Source organism: Grus americana, chromosome 31, assembly GCF_028858705.1.
Source record: "Grus americana isolate bGruAme1 chromosome 31, bGruAme1.mat, whole genome shotgun sequence".
NCBI classification, from domain to species: Eukaryota; Metazoa; Chordata; class Aves; order Gruiformes; family Gruidae; genus Grus; species Grus americana.
In genome coordinates, this window is record NC_072882.1 from 1,701,367 (window position 1) to 1,718,605 (window position 17,239).

The window sequence follows — 17,239 nt, forward strand, 5'->3', positions numbered from 1 at the left end:
CAGGCCAAAGGTGCCAGCCCCAAAACGCATGCCTGCCCTCAAACCTCCCTCAGGGGCCCTCGCACAGACCCACTCACATTGGGGCTGCGGGCTCGCCTGTCCGAGCAAGGGCTCAACATACAGCCTTACGTCCCTCTCCACCAAAATCAGCGTCCACACTGAAAAATGTGAACGTCCAGCCCTAGCTCACAGGCCAAAGGTGCCAGCCCCAAAACGCATGCCTGCCCTCAAACCTCCCTCAGGGGCCCTCGCACAGACCCACTCACACTGGGGCTGCGGGCTCGCCTGTCCAAGCAAGGGCTCAACATAGAGCCTTACGACCCTCTCCACCAAAAATCAGTCTCCACGCTCAAAATGGTAAACGTCCAGCCCTAGCTCACAGGCCAAAGGTGCCAGCCCCAAAACGCATGCCTGCCCTCAAACCTCCCTCAGCGGCCCTCGCACAGACCCACTCACATTGGGGCTGCGGGCTCGCCTGTCCAAGCAAGGGCTCAACATACAGCCTTACGACCCTCTCCACCAAAAATCAGTCTCCACACTGAAAAATGTGAACGTCCAGCCCTAGCTCACAGGCCAAAGGTGCCAGCCCCAAAACGCATGCCTGCCCTCAAACCTCCCTCAGGGGCCCTCGCACAGACCCACTCACATTGGGGCTGCGGGCTCGCCTGTCCAAGCAAGGGCTCAACATAGAGCCTTACGACCCTCTCCACCAAAAATCAGCGTCCACACTGAAAAATGGTAAACGTCCAGCCCTAGCTCACAGGCCAAAGGTGCCAGCCCCAAAACGCATGCCTGCCCTCAAACCTCCCTCAGGGGCCCTCGCACAGACCCACTCACATTGGGGCTGCGGGCTCGCCTGTCCGAGCAAGGGCTCAACATACAGCCTTACGACCCTCTCCACCAAAATCAGCGTCCACACTGAAAAATGGTAAACGTCCAGCCCTAGCTCACAGGCCAAAGGTGCCAGCCCCAAAACGCATGCCTGCCCTCAAACCTCCCTCAGGGGCCCTCGCACAGACCCACTCACATTGGGGCTGCGGGCTCGCCTGTCCGAGCAAGGGCTCAACATAGAGCCTTACGTCCCTCTCCACCAAAAATCAGCGTCCACACTGAAAAATGTGAACGTCCAGCCCTAGCTCACAGGCCAAAGGTGCCAGCCCCAAAACGCATGCCTGCCCTCAAACCTCCCTCAGGGGCCCTCGCACAGACCACTCACATTGGGGCTGCGGGCTCGCCTGTCCGAGCAAGGGCTCAACATAGAGCCTTACGACCCTCTCCACCAAAAATCAGCGTCCACACTGAAAAATGTGAACGTCCAGCCCTAGCTCACAGGCCAAAGGTGCCAGCCCCAAAACGCATGCCTGCCCTCAAACCTCCCTCAGGGGCCCTCGCACAGACCCACTCACATTGGGGCTGCGGGCTCGCCTGTCCGAGCAAGGGCTCAACATACAGCCTTACGACCCTCTCCACCAAAATCAGCGTCCACACTGAAAAATGTAAACGTCCAGCCCTAGCTCACAGGCCAAAGGTGCCAGCCCCAAAACGCATGCCTGCCCTCAAACCTCCCTCAGCGGCCCTCGCACAGACCCACTCACACTGGGGCTGCGGGCTCGCCTAGCCGAGCAAGGGCTCAACATAGAGCCTTACGACCCTCTCCACCAAAAATCAGTCTCCACGCTCAAAATGGTAAACGTCCAGCCCTAGCTCCCAGGCCAAAGGTGCCAGCCCCAAAACGCATGCCTGCCCTCAAACCTCCCTCAGCGGCCCTCGCACAGACCCACTCACACTGGGGCTGCGGGCTCGCCTGTCCGAGCAAGGGCTCAACATAGAGCCTTACGACCCTCTCCACCAAAATCAGCGTCCACGCTGAAAAATGTGAACGTCCAGCCCTAGCTCACAGGCCAAAGGTGCCAGCCCCAAAACGCATGCCTGCCCTCAAACCTCCCTCAGGGGCCCTCGCACAGACCCACTCACACTGGGGCTGCGGGCTCGCCTAGCCGAGCAAGGGCTCAACATAGAGCCTTACGACCCTCTCCACCAAAAATCAGCGTCCACACTGAAAAATGTGAACGTCCAGCCCTAGCTCACAGGCCAAAGGTGCCAGCCCCAAAACGCGTGCCTGCCCTCAAACCTCCCTCAGGGGCCCTCGCACAGACCCACTCACATTGGGGCTGCGGGCTCGCCTGTCCAAGCAAGGGCTCAACATACAGCCTTACGTCCCTCTCCACCAAAATCAGCGTCCACACTGAAAAATGTGAACGTCCAGCCCTAGCTCACAGGCCAAAGGTGCCAGCCCCAAAACGCATGCCTGCCCTCAAACCTCCCTCAGGGGCCCTCGCACAGACCCACTCACATTGGGGCTGCGGGCTCGCCTGTCCGAGCAAGGGCTCAACATACAGCCTTACGTCCCTCTCCACCAAAAATCAGCGTCCACACTGAAAAATGTGAACGTCCAGCCCTAGCTCACAGGCCAAAGGTGCCAGCCCCAAAACGCATGCCTGCCCTCAAACCTCCCTCAGGGGCCCTCGCACAGACCCACTCACATTGGGGCTGCGGGCTCGCCTGTCCGAGCAAGGGCTCAACATAGAGCCTTACGACCCTCTCCACCAAAATCAGTCTCCACACTGAAAAATGTGAACGTCCAGCCCTAGCTCACAGGCCAAAGGTGCCAGCCCCAAAACGCATGCCTGCCCTCAAACCTCCCTCAGCGGCCCTCGCACAGACCCACTCACACTGGGGCTGCGGGCTCGCCTGTCCGAGCAAGGGCTCAACATAGAGCCTTACGACCCTCTCCACCAAAAATCAGCGTCCACACTGAAAAATGGTAAACGTCCAGCCCTAGCTCACAGGCCAAAGGTGCCAGCCCCAAAACGCATGCCTGCCCTCAAACCTCCCTCAGGGGCCCTCGCACAGAACCACTCACATTGGGGCTGCGGGCTCGCCTGTCCAAGCAAGGGCTCAACATAGAGCCTTACGACCCTCTCCACCAAAATCAGCGTCCACACTGAAAAATGTGAACGTCCAGCCCTAGCTCACAGGCCAAAGGTGCCAGCCCCAAAACGCATGCCTGCCCTCAAACCTCCCTCAGGGGCCCTCGCACAGACCCACTCACATTGGGGCTGCGGGCTCGCCTAGCCGAGCAAGGGCTCAACATACAGCCTTACGTCCCTCTCCACCAAAATCAGCGTCCACACTGAAAAATGTGAACGTCCAGCCCTAGCTCACAGGCCAAAGGTGCCAGCCCCAAAACGCATGCCTGCCCTCAAACCTCCCTCAGGGGCCCTCGCACAGACCCACTCACACTGGGGCTGCGGGCTCGCCTGTCCGAGCAAGGGCTCAACATAGAGCCTTACGACCCTCTCCACCAAAATCAGTCTCCACACTGAAAAATGGTAAACGTCCAGCCCTAGCTCACAGGCCAAAGGTGCCAGCCCCAAAACGCATGCCTGCCCTCAAACCTCCCTCAGCGGCCCTCGCACAGACCCACTCACACTGGGGCTGCGGGCTCGCCTGTCCAAGCAAGGGCTCAACATAGAGCCTTACGTCCCTCTCCACCAAAATCAGCGTCCACACTGAAAAATGGTAAACGTCCAGCCCTAGCTCCCAGGCCAAAGGTGCCAGCCCCAAAACGCATGCCTGCCCTCAAACCTCCCTCAGGGGCCCTCGCACAGACCCACTCACACTGGGGCTGCGGGCTCGCCTAGCCGAGCAAGGGCTCAACATAGAGCCTTACGACCCTCTCCACCAAAAATCAGCGTCCACACTGAAAAATGTGAACGTCCAGCCCTAGCTCACAGGCCAAAGGTGCCAGCCCCAAAACGCATGCCTGCCCTCAAACCTCCCTCAGGGGCCCTCGCACAGACCCACTCACATTGGGGCTGCGGGCTCGCCTGTCCGAGCAAGGGCTCAACATAGAGCCTTACGACCCTCTCCACCAAAAATCAGCGTCCACACTGAAAAATGTGAACGTCCAGCCCTAGCTCACAGGCCAAAGGTGCCAGCCCCAAAACGCATGCCTGCCCTCAAACCTCCCTCAGGGGCCCTCGCACAGACCCACTCACATTGGGGCTGCGGGCTCGCCTGTCCGAGCAAGGGCTCAACATAGAGCCTTACGACCCTCTCCACCAAAAATCAGCGTCCACGCTGAAAAATGTGAACGTCCAGCCCTAGCTCACAGGCCAAAGGTGCCAGCCCCAAAACGCATGCCTGCCCTCAAACCTCCCTCAGGGGCCCTCGCACAGACCCACTCACATTGGGGCTGCGGGCTCGCCTGTCCGAGCAAGGGCTCAACATAGAGCCTTACGTCCCTCTCCACCAAAAATCAGCGTCCACACTGAAAAATGGTAAACGTCCAGCCCTAGCTCACAGGCCAAAGGTGCCAGCCCCAAAACGCATGCCTGCCCTCAAACCTCCCTCAGGGGCCCTCGCACAGACCCACTCACACTGGGGCTGCGGGCTCGCCTAGCCGAGCAAGGGCTCAACATAGAGCCTTACGACCCTCTCCACCAAAATCAGCGTCCACACTGAAAAATGTGAACGTCCAGCCCTAGCTCACAGGCCAAAGGTGCCAGCCCCAAAACGCATGCCTGCCCTCAAACCTCCCTCAGGGGCCCTCGCACAGACCCACTCACACTGGGGCTGCGGGCTCGCCTGTCCGAGCAAGGGCTCAACATAGAGCCTTACGACCCTCTCCACCAAAATCAGCGTCCACACTGAAAAATGTGAACGTCCAGCCCTAGCTCACAGGCCAAAGGTGCCAGCCCCAAAACGCATGCCTGCCCTCAAACCTCCCTCAGGGGCCCTCGCACAGAACCACTCACATTGGGGCTGCGGGCTCGCCTGTCCGAGCAAGGGCTCAACATAGAGCCTTACGACCCTCTCCACCAAAATCAGCGTCCACACTGAAAAATGTGAACGTCCAGCCCTAGCTCACAGGCCAAAGGTGCCAGCCCCAAAACGCATGCCTGCCCTCAAACCTCCCTCAGGGGCCCTCGCACAGACCCACTCACACTGGGGCTGCGGGCTCGCCTGTCCGAGCAAGGGCTCAACATAGAGCCTTACGACCCTCTCCACCAAAAATCAGCGTCCACACTGAAAAATGGTAAACGTCCAGCCCTAGCTCACAGGCCAAAGGTGCCAGCCCCAAAACGCATGCCTGCCCTCAAACCTCCCTCAGGGGCCCTCGCACAGACCCACTCACATTGGGGCTGCGGGCTCGCCTGTCCGAGCAAGGGCTCAACATAGAGCCTTACGTCCCTCTCCACCAAAATCAGTCACCACACTGAAAAATGTGAACGTCCAGCCCTAGCTCACAGGCCAAAGGTGCCAGCCCCAAAACGCATGCCTGCCCTCAAACCTCCCTCAGGGGCCCTCGCACAGACCCACTCACACTGGGGCTGCGGGCTCGCCTGTCCGAGCAAGGGCTCAACATAGAGCCTTACGTCCCTCTCCACCAAAATCAGCGTCCACACTGAAAAATGTGAACGTCCAGCCCTAGCTCACAGGCCAAAGGTGCCAGCCCCAAAACGCATGCCTGCCCTCAAACCTCCCTCAGGGGCCCTCGCACAGACCCACTCACACTGGGGCTGCGGGCTCGCCTGTCCGAGCAAGGGCTCAACATAGAGCCTTACGACCCTCTCCACCAAAAATCAGCGTCCACACTGAAAAATGTGAACGTCCAGCCCTAGCTCACAGGCCAAAGGTGCCAGCCCCAAAACGCATGCCTGCCCTCAAACCTCCCTCAGGGGCCCTCGCACAGAACCACTCACATTGGGGCTGCGGGCTCGCCTGTCCGAGCAAGGGCTCAACATAGAGCCTTACGACCCTCTCCACCAAAATCAGCGTCCACACTGAAAAATGTGAACGTCCAGCCCTAGCTCACAGGCCAAAGGTGCCAGCCCCAAAACGCATGCCTGCCCTCAAACCTCCCTCAGGGGCCCTCGCACAGACCCACTCACATTGGGGCTGCGGGCTCGCCTGTCCGAGCAAGGGCTCAACATACAGCCTTACGTCCCTCTCCACCAAAAATCAGCGTCCACACTGAAAAATGTGAACGTCCAGCCCTAGCTCACAGGCCAAAGGTGCCAGCCCCAAAACGCATGCCTGCCCTCAAACCTCCCTCAGGGGCCCTCGCACAGACCCACTCACATTGGGGCTGCGGGCTCGCCTGTCCAAGCAAGGGCTCAACATAGAGCCTTACGACCCTCTCCACCAAAAATCAGTCTCCACGCTCAAAATGGTAAACGTCCAGCCCTAGCTCACAGGCCAAAGGTGCCAGCCCCAAAACGCATGCCTGCCCTCAAACCTCCCTCAGGGGCCCTCGCACAGACCCACTCACACTGGGGCTGCGGGCTCGCCTAGCCAAGCAAGGGCTCAACATAGAGCCTTACGACCCTCTCCACCAAAAATCAGCGTCCACACTGAAAAATGGTAAACGTCCAGCCCTAGCTCACAGGCCAAAGGTGCCAGCCCCAAAACGCATGCCTGCCCTCAAACCTCCCTCAGGGGCCCTCGCACAGAACCACTCACATTGGGGCTGCGGGCTCGCCTGTCCGAGCAAGGGCTCAACATAGAGCCTTACGACCCTCTCCACCAAAAATCAGCGTCCACACTGAAAAATGGTAAACGTCCAGCCCTAGCTCACAGGCCAAAGGTGCCAGCCCCAAAACGCATGCCTGCCCTCAAACCTCCCTCAGGGGCCCTCGCACAGACCCACTCACACTGGGGCTGCGGGCTCGCCTGTCCGAGCAAGGGCTCAACATACAGCCTTACGACCCTCTCCACCAAAATCAGCGTCCACACTGAAAAATGTGAACGTCCAGCCCTAGCTCACAGGCCAAAGGTGCCAGCCCCAAAACGCATGCCTGCCCTCAAACCTCCCTCAGGGGCCCTCGCACAGACCCACTCACACTGGGGCTGCGGGCTCGCCTGTCCGAGCAAGGGCTCAACATAGAGCCTTACGTCCCTCTCCACCAAAAATCAGCGTCCACACTGAAAAATGTGAACGTCCAGCCCTAGCTCACAGGCCAAAGGTGCCAGCCCCAAAACGCATGCCTGCCCTCAAACCTCCCTCAGGGGCCCTCGCACAGACCCACTCACATTGGGGCTGCGGGCTCGCCTGTCCGAGCAAGGGCTCAACATACAGCCTTACGTCCCTCTCCACCAAAATCAGCGTCCACACTGAAAAATGTGAACGTCCAGCCCTAGCTCACAGGCCAAAGGTGCCAGCCCCAAAACGCATGCCTGCCCTCAAACCTCCCTCAGCGGCCCTCGCACAGACCCACTCACACTGGGGCTGCGGGCTCGCCTGTCCGAGCAAGGGCTCAACATAGAGCCTTACGACCCTCTCCACCAAAATCAGCGTCCACACTGAAAAATGGTAAACGTCCAGCCCTAGCTCACAGGCCAAAGGTGCCAGCCCCAAAACGCATGCCTGCCCTCAAACCTCCCTCAGGGGCCCTCGCACAGACCCACTCACATTGGGGCTGCGGGCTCGCCTGTCCAAGCAAGGGCTCAACATACAGCCTTACGACCCTCTCCACCAAAATCAGTCTCCACGCTCAAAATGGTAAACGTCCAGCCCTAGCTCACAGGCCAAAGGTGCCAGCCCCAAAACGCATGCCTGCCCTCAAACCTCCCTCAGGGGCCCTCGCACAGACCCACTCACACTGGGGCTGCGGGCTCGCCTGTCCAAGCAAGGGCTCAACATAGAGCCTTACGACCCTCTCCACCAAAAATCAGCGTCCACACTGAAAAATGGTGAACGTCCAGCCCTAGCTCACAGGCCAAAGGTGCCAGCCCCAAAACGCATGCCTGCCCTCAAACCTCCCTCAGGGGCCCTCGCACAGACCCACTCACACTGGGGCTGCGGGCTCGCCTGTCCGAGCAAGGGCTCAACATACAGCCTTACGACCCTCTCCACCAAAATCAGCGTCCACACTGAAAAATGTGAACGTCCAGCCCTAGCTCACAGGCCAAAGGTGCCAGCCCCAAAACGCATGCCTGCCCTCAAACCTCCCTCAGGGGCCCTCGCACAGACCCACTCACACTGGGGCTGCGGGCTCGCCTGTCCGAGCAAGGGCTCAACATAGAGCCTTACGACCCTCTCCACCAAAAATCAGTCTCCACGCTCAAAATGGTAAACGTCCAGCCCTAGCTCACAGGCCAAAGGTGCCAGCCCCAAAACGCATGCCTGCCCTCAAACCTCCCTCAGGGGCCCTCGCACAGACCCACTCACATTGGGGCTGCGGGCTCGCCTGTCCGAGCAAGGGCTCAACATAGAGCCTTACGACCCTCTCCACCAAAATCAGCGTCCACACTGAAAAATGTGAACGTCCAGCCCTAGCTCACAGGCCAAAGGTGCCAGCCCCAAAACGCATGCCTGCCCTCAAACCTCCCTCAGGGGCCCTCGCACAGACCCACTCACACTGGGGCTGCGGGCTCGCCTGTCCGAGCAAGGGCTCAACATAGAGCCTTACGACCCTCTCCACCAAAATCAGCGTCCACACTGAAAAATGTGAACGTCCAGCCCTAGCTCACAGGCCAAAGGTGCCAGCCCCAAAACGCATGCCTGCCCTCAAACCTCCCTCAGGGGCCCTCGCACAGACCCACTCACACTGGGGCTGCGGGCTCGCCTGTCCGAGCAAGGGCTCAACATAGAGCCTTACGTCCCTCTCCACCAAAATCAGCGTCCACACTGAAAAATGTGAACGTCCAGCCCTAGCTCACAGGCCAAAGGTGCCAGCCCCAAAACGCATGCCTGCCCTCAAACCTCCCTCAGGGGCCCTCGCACAGACCCACTCACACTGGGGCTGCGGGCTCGCCTGTCCAAGCAAGGGCTCAACATACAGCCTTACGACCCTCTCCACCAAAAATCAGCGTCCACACTGAAAAATGGTAAACGTCCAGCCCTAGCTCACAGGCCAAAGGTGCCAGCCCCAAAACGCATGCCTGCCCTCAAACCTCCCTCAGGGGCCCTCGCACAGACCCACTCACACTGGGGCTGCGGGCTCGCCTGTCCAAGCAAGGGCTCAACATAGAGCCTTACGACCCTCTCCACCAAAATCAGCGTCCACACTGAAAAATGTGAACGTCCAGCCCTAGCTCACAGGCCAAAGGTGCCAGCCCCAAAACGCATGCCTGCCCTCAAACCTCCCTCAGGGGCCCTCGCACAGACCCACTCACATTGGGGCTGCGGGCTCGCCTAGCCGAGCAAGGGCTCAACATAGAGCCTTACGACCCTCTCCACCAAAATCAGCGTCCACACTGAAAAATGTGAACGTCCAGCCCTAGCTCACAGGCCAAAGGTGCCAGCCCCAAAACGCATGCCTGCCCTCAAACCTCCCTCAGGGGCCCTCGCACAGACCCACTCACATTGGGGCTGCGGGCTCGCCTGTCCAAGCAAGGGCTCAACATAGAGCCTTACGTCCCTCTCCACCAAAAATCAGCGTCCACACTGAAAAATGTGAACGTCCAGCCCTAGCTCACAGGCCAAAGGTGCCAGCCCCAAAACGCATGCCTGCCCTCAAACCTCCCTCAGGGGCCCTCGCACAGACCCACTCACACTGGGGCTGCGGGCTCGCCTAGCCGAGCAAGGGCTCAACATAGAGCCTTACGACCCTCTCCACCAAAAATCAGCGTCCACACTGAAAAATGTGAACGTCCAGCCCTAGCTCACAGGCCAAAGGTGCCAGCCCCAAAACGCATGCCTGCCCTCAAACCTCCCTCAGGGGCCCTCGCACAGAACCACTCACACTGGGGCTGCGGGCTCGCCTGTCCGAGCAAGGGCTCAACATAGAGCCTTACGACCCTCTCCACCAAAATCAGTCTCCACGCTCAAAATGGTAAACGTCCAGCCCTAGCTCACAGGCCAAAGGTGCCAGCCCCAAAACGCATGCCTGCCCTCAAACCTCCCTCAGGGGCCCTCGCACAGACCCACTCACACTGGGGCTGCGGGCTCGCCTGTCCGAGCAAGGGCTCAACATAGAGCCTTACGTCCCTCTCCACCAAAATCAGCGTCCACACTGAAAAATGTGAACGTCCAGCCCTAGCTCACAGGCCAAAGGTGCCAGCCCCAAAACGCATGCCTGCCCTCAAACCTCCCTCAGGGGCCCTCGCACAGACCCACTCACATTGGGGCTGCGGGCTCGCCTAGCCGAGCAAGGGCTCAACATAGAGCCTTACGTCCCTCTCCACCAAAATCAGCGTCCACACTGAAAAATGTGAACGTCCAGCCCTAGCTCACAGGCCAAAGGTGCCAGCCCCAAAACGCATGCCTGCCCTCAAACCTCCCTCAGCGGCCCTCGCACAGACCCACTCACATTGGGGCTGCGGGCTCGCCTGTCCGAGCAAGGGCTCAACATAGAGCCTTACGACCCTCTCCACCAAAAATCAGCGTCCACACTGAAAAATGGTAACGTCCAGCCCTAGCTCACAGGCCAAAGGTGCCAGCCCCAAAACGCATGCCTGCCCTCAAACCTCCCTCAGCGGCCCTCGCACAGACCCACTCACACTGGGGCTGCGGGCTCGCCTGTCCGAGCAAGGGCTCAACATAGAGCCTTACGACCCTCTCCACCAAAAATCAGTCTCCACGCTCAAAATGGTAAACGTCCAGCCCTAGCTCACAGGCCAAAGGTGCCAGCCCCAAAACGCATGCCTGCCCTCAAACCTCCCTCAGGGGCCCTCGCACAGACCCACTCACACTGGGGCTGCGGGCTCGCCTGTCCGAGCAAGGGCTCAACATACAGCCTTACGACCCTCTCCACCAAAATCAGCGTCCACACTGAAAAATGTGAACGTCCAGCCCTAGCTCACAGGCCAAAGGTGCCAGCCCCAAAACGCATGCCTGCCCTCAAACCTCCCTCAGGGGCCCTCGCACAGACCCACTCACACTGGGGCTGCGGGCTCGCCTGTCCGAGCAAGGGCTCAACATACAGCCTTACGTCCCTCTCCACCAAAATCAGCGTCCACACTGAAAAATGTGAACGTCCAGCCCTAGCTCACAGGCCAAAGGTGCCAGCCCCAAAACGCATGCCTGCCCTCAAACCTCCCTCAGGGGCCCTCGCACAGACCCACTCACATTGGGGCTGCGGGCTCGCCTGTCCGAGCAAGGGCTCAACATAGAGCCTTACGTCCCTCTCCACCAAAATCAGCGTCCACACTGAAAAATGTGAACGTCCAGCCCTAGCTCACAGGCCAAAGGTGCCAGCCCCAAAACGCATGCCTGCCCTCAAACCTCCCTCAGGGGCCCTCGCACAGACCCACTCACACTGGGGCTGCGGGCTCGCCTGTCCGAGCAAGGGCTCAACATAGAGCCTTACGACCCTCTCCACCAAAATCAGCGTCCACACTGAAAAATGTGAACGTCCAGCCCTAGCTCACAGGCCAAAGGTGCCAGCCCCAAAACGCATGCCTGCCCTCAAACCTCCCTCAGGGGCCCTCGCACAGACCCACTCACACTGGGGCTGCGGGCTCGCCTGTCCGAGCAAGGGCTCAACATACAGCCTTACGACCCTCTCCACCAAAATCAGCGTCCACACTGAAAAATGGTAAACGTCCAGCCCTAGCTCACAGGCCAAAGGTGCCAGCCCCAAAACGCATGCCTGCCCTCAAACCTCCCTCAGGGGCCCTCGCACAGACCCACTCACATTGGGGCTGCGGGCTCGCCTGTCCGAGCAAGGGCTCAACATACAGCCTTACGACCCTCTCCACCAAAATCAGCGTCCACACTGAAAAATGTGAACGTCCAGCCCTAGCTCACAGGCCAAAGGTGCCAGCCCCAAAACGCATGCCTGCCCTCAAACCTCCCTCAGGGGCCCTCGCACAGACCCACTCACACTGGGGCTGCGGGCTCGCCTGTCCAAGCAAGGGCTCAACATAGAGCCTTACGACCCTCTCCACCAAAAATCAGTCTCCACACTGAAAAATGGTAAACGTCCAGCCCTAGCTCACAGGCCAAAGGTGCCAGCCCCAAAACGCATGCCTGCCCTCAAACCTCCCTCAGGGGCCCTCGCACAGACCCACTCACACTGGGGCTGCGGGCTCGCCTAGCCGAGCAAGGGCTCAACATAGAGCCTTACGACCCTCTCCACCAAAAATCAGCGTCCACACTGAAAAATGTGAACGTCCAGCCCTAGCTCACAGGCCAAAGGTGCCAGCCCCAAAACGCATGCCTGCCCTCAAACCTCCCTCAGGGGCCCTCGCACAGACCCACTCACACTGGGGCTGCGGGCTCGCCTGTCCAAGCAAGGGCTCAACATAGAGCCTTACGACCCTCTCCACCAAAAATCAGCGTCCACACTGAAAAATGTGAACGTCCAGCCCTAGCTCCCAGGCCAAAGGTGCCAGCCCCAAAACGCATGCCTGCCCTCAAACCTCCCTCAGGGGCCCTCGCACAGACCCACTCACATTGGGGCTGCGGGCTCGCCTAGCCGAGCAAGGGCTCAACATACAGCCTTACGTCCCTCTCCACCAAAATCAGCGTCCACACTGAAAAATGTGAACGTCCAGCCCTAGCTCACAGGCCAAAGGTGCCAGCCCCAAAACGCATGCCTGCCCTCAAACCTCCCTCAGGGGCCCTCGCACAGACCCACTCACACTGGGGCTGCGGGCTCGCCTGTCCAAGCAAGGGCTCAACATAGAGCCTTACGACCCTCTCCACCAAAAATCAGTCTCCACGCTCAAAATGGTAAACGTCCAGCCCTAGCTCACAGGCCAAAGGTGCCAGCCCCAAAACGCATGCCTGCCCTCAAACCTCCCTCAGGGGCCCTCGCACAGACCCACTCACATTGGGGCTGCGGGCTCGCCTGTCCAAGCAAGGGCTCAACATAGAGCCTTACGACCCTCTCCACCAAAATCAGCGTCCACACTGAAAAATGTGAACGTCCAGCCCTAGCTCACAGGCCAAAGGTGCCAGCCCCAAAACGCATGCCTGCCCTCAAACCTCCCTCAGGGGCCCTCGCACAGACCCACTCACATTGGGGCTGCGGGCTCGCCTAGCCGAGCAAGGGCTCAACATAGAGCCTTACGTCCCTCTCCACCAAAATCAGCGTCCACACTGAAAAATGTGAACGTCCAGCCCTAGCTCACAGGCCAAAGGTGCCAGCCCCAAAACGCATGCCTGCCCTCAAACCTCCCTCAGGGGCCCTCGCACAGACCCACTCACATTGGGGCTGCGGGCTCGCCTGTCCAAGCAAGGGCTCAACATAGAGCCTTACGACCCTCTCCACCAAAAATCAGCGTCCACACTGAAAAATGGTAAACGTCCAGCCCTAGCTCACAGGCCAAAGGTGCCAGCCCCAAAACGCATGCCTGCCCTCAAACCTCCCTCAGGGGCCCTCGCACAGACCCACTCACACTGGGGCTGCGGGCTCGCCTGTCCGAGCAAGGGCTCAACATAGAGCCTTACGACCCTCTCCACCAAAAATCAGCGTCCACACTGAAAAATGTGAACGTCCAGCCCTAGCTCACAGGCCAAAGGTGCCAGCCCCAAAACGCATGCCTGCCCTCAAACCTCCCTCAGGGGCCCTCGCACAGAACCACTCACACTGGGGCTGCGGGCTCGCCTGTCCGAGCAAGGGCTCAACATAGAGCCTTACGACCCTCTCCACCAAAAATCAGTCTCCACACTCAAAATGGTAAACGTCCAGCCCTAGCTCACAGGCCAAAGGTGCCAGCCCCAAAACGCATGCCTGCCCTCAAACCTCCCTCAGGGGCCCTCGCACAGACCCACTCACACTGGGGCTGCGGGCTCGCCTGTCCGAGCAAGGGCTCAACATAGAGCCTTACGACCCTCTCCACCAAAAATCAGTCTCCACACTGAAAAATGTGAACGTCCAGCCCTAGCTCACAGGCCAAAGGTGCCAGCCCCAAAACGCATGCCTGCCCTCAAACCTCCCTCAGGGGCCCTCGCACAGACCCACTCACACTGGGGCTGCGGGCTCGCCTGTCCGAGCAAGGGCTCAACATAGAGCCTTACGTCCCTCTCCACCAAAAATCAGCGTCCACACTGAAAAATGTGAACGTCCAGCCCTAGCTCACAGGCCAAAGGTGCCAGCCCCAAAACGCATGCCTGCCCTCAAACCTCCCTCAGCGGCCCTCGCACAGACCCACTCACACTGGGGCTGCGGGCTCGCCTGTCCGAGCAAGGGCTCAACATACAGCCTTACGACCCTCTCCACCAAAAATCAGTCTCCACACTGAAAAATGGTAAACGTCCAGCCCTAGCTCACAGGCCAAAGGTGCCAGCCCCAAAACGCATGCCTGCCCTCAAACCTCCCTCAGGGGCCCTCGCACAGACCCACTCACACTGGGGCTGCGGGCTCGCCTGTCCGAGCAAGGGCTCAACATACAGCCTTACGTCCCTCTCCACCAAAATCAGCGTCCACACTGAAAAATGGTAAACGTCCAGCCCTAGCTCACAGGCCAAAGGTGCCAGCCCCAAAACGCATGCCTGCCCTCAAACCTCCCTCAGGGGCCCTCGCACAGACCCACTCACACTGGGGCTGCGGGCTCGCCTGTCCGAGCAAGGGCTCAACATACAGCCTTACGTCCCTCTCCACCAAAATCAGCGTCCACACTGAAAAATGTGAACGTCCAGCCCTAGCTCACAGGCCAAAGGTGCCAGCCCCAAAACGCATGCCTGCCCTCAAACCTCCCTCAGCGGCCCTCGCACAGACCCACTCACACTGGGGCTGCGGGCTCGCCTGTCCGAGCAAGGGCTCAACATAGAGCCTTACGACCCTCTCCACCAAAATCAGCGTCCACACTGAAAAATGTGAACGTCCAGCCCTAGCTCCCAGGCCAAAGGTGCCAGCCCCAAAACGCATGCCTGCCCTCAAACCTCCCTCAGCGGCCCTCGCACAGACCCACTCACATTGGGGCTGCGGGCTCGCCTGTCCAAGCAAGGGCTCAACATATAGCCTTACGACCCTCTCCACCAAAAATCAGCGTCCACACTGAAAAATGTGAACGTCCAGCCCTAGCTCACAGGCCAAAGGTGCCAGCCCCAAAACGCATGCCTGCCCTCAAACCTCCCTCAGGGGCCCTCGCACAGACCCACTCACACTGGGGCTGCGGGCTCGCCTGTCCGAGCAAGGGCTCAACATAGAGCCTTACGACCCTCTCCACCAAAAATCAGTCTCCACGCTCAAAATGGTAAACGTCCAGCCCTAGCTCCCAGGCCAAAGGTGCCAGCCCCAAAACGCATGCCTGCCCTCAAACCTCCCTCAGCGGCCCTCGCACAGACCCACTCACATTGGGGCTGCGGGCTCGCCTAGCCGAGCAAGGGCTCAACATAGAGCCTTACGACCCTCTCCACCAAAATCAGCGTCCACACTGAAAAATGTGAACGTCCAGCCCTAGCTCACAGGCCAAAGGTGCCAGCCCCAAAACGCATGCCTGCCCTCAAACCTCCCTCAGGGGCCCTCGCACAGAACCACTCACATTGGGGCTGCGGGCTCGCCTGTCCAAGCAAGGGCTCAACATAGAGCCTTACGACCCTCTCCACCAAAAATCAGCGTCCACGCTGAAAAATGGTAAACGTCCAGCCCTAGCTCACAGGCCAAAGGTGCCAGCCCCAAAACGCATGCCTGCCCTCAAACCTCCCTCAGGGGCCCTCGCACAGACCCACTCACACTGGGGCTGCGGGCTCGCCTGTCCAAGCAAGGGCTCAACATAGAGCCTTACGTCCCTCTCCACCAAAAATCAGCGTCCACACTGAAAAATGGTAACGTCCAGCCCTAGCTCACAGGCCAAAGGTGCCAGCCCCAAAACGCATGCCTGCCCTCAAACCTCCCTCAGCGGCCCTCGCACAGACCCACTCACATTGGGGCTGCGGGCTCGCCTAGCCGAGCAAGGGCTCAACATAGAGCCTTACGACCCTCTCCACCAAAAATCAGTCTCCACACTCAAAATGGTAAACGTCCAGCCCTAGCTCACAGGCCAAAGGTGCCAGCCCCAAAACGCATGCCTGCCCTCAAACCTCCCTCAGGGGCCCTCGCACAGAACCACTCACATTGGGGCTGCGGGCTCGCCTGTCCAAGCAAGGGCTCAACATAGAGCCTTACGACCCTCTCCACCAAAAATCAGCGTCCACACTGAAAAATGGTAAACGTCCAGCCCTAGCTCACAGGCCAAAGGTGCCAGCCCCAAAACGCATGCCTGCCCTCAAACCTCCCTCAGCGGCCCTCGCACAGACCCACTCACACTGGGGCTGCGGGCTCGCCTAGCCGAGCAAGGGCTCAACATACAGCCTTACGACCCTCTCCACCAAAAATCAGTCTCCACACTGAAAAATGTGAACGTCCAGCCCTAGCTCACAGGCCAAAGGTGCCAGCCCCAAAACGCATGCCTGCCCTCAAACCTCCCTCAGGGGCCCTCGCACAGACCCACTCACACTGGGGCTGCGGGCTCGCCTAGCCGAGCAAGGGCTCAACATAGAGCCTTACGACCCTCTCCACCAAAATCAGCGTCCACACTGAAAAATGTGAACGTCCAGCCCTAGCTCACAGGCCAAAGGTGCCAGCCCCAAAACGCATGCCTGCCCTCAAACCTCCCTCAGCGGCCCTCGCACAGACCCACTCACACTGGGGCTGCGGGCTCGCCTGTCCGAGCAAGGGCTCAACATAGAGCCTTACGACCCTCTCCACCAAAATCAGCGTCCACACTGAAAAATGTGAACGTCCAGCCCTAGCTCACAGGCCAAAGGTGCCAGCCCCAAAACGCATGCCTGCCCTCAAACCTCCCTCAGGGGCCCTCGCACAGAACCACTCACACTGGGGCTGCGGGCTCGCCTGTCCGAGCAAGGGCTCAACATAGAGCCTTACGACCCTCTCCACCAAAAATCAGTCTCCACGCTCAAAATGGTAAACGTCCAGCCCTAGCTCCCAGGCCAAAGGTGCCAGCCCCAAAACGCATGCCTGCCCTCAAACCTCCCTCAGGGGCCCTCGCACAGACCCACTCACACTGGGGCTGCGGGCTCGCCTGTCCAAGCAAGGGCTCAACATAGAGCCTTACGTCCCTCTCCACCAAAAATCAGTCTCCACGCTCAAAATGGTAAACGTCCAGCCCTAGCTCACAGGCCAAAGGTGCCAGCCCCAAAACGCATGCCTGCCCTCAAACCTCCCTCAGGGGCCCTCGCACAGACCCACTCACACTGGGGCTGCGGGCTCGCCTAGCCGAGCAAGGGCTCAACATAGAGCCTTACGACCCTCTCCACCAAAATCAGCGTCCACACTGAAAA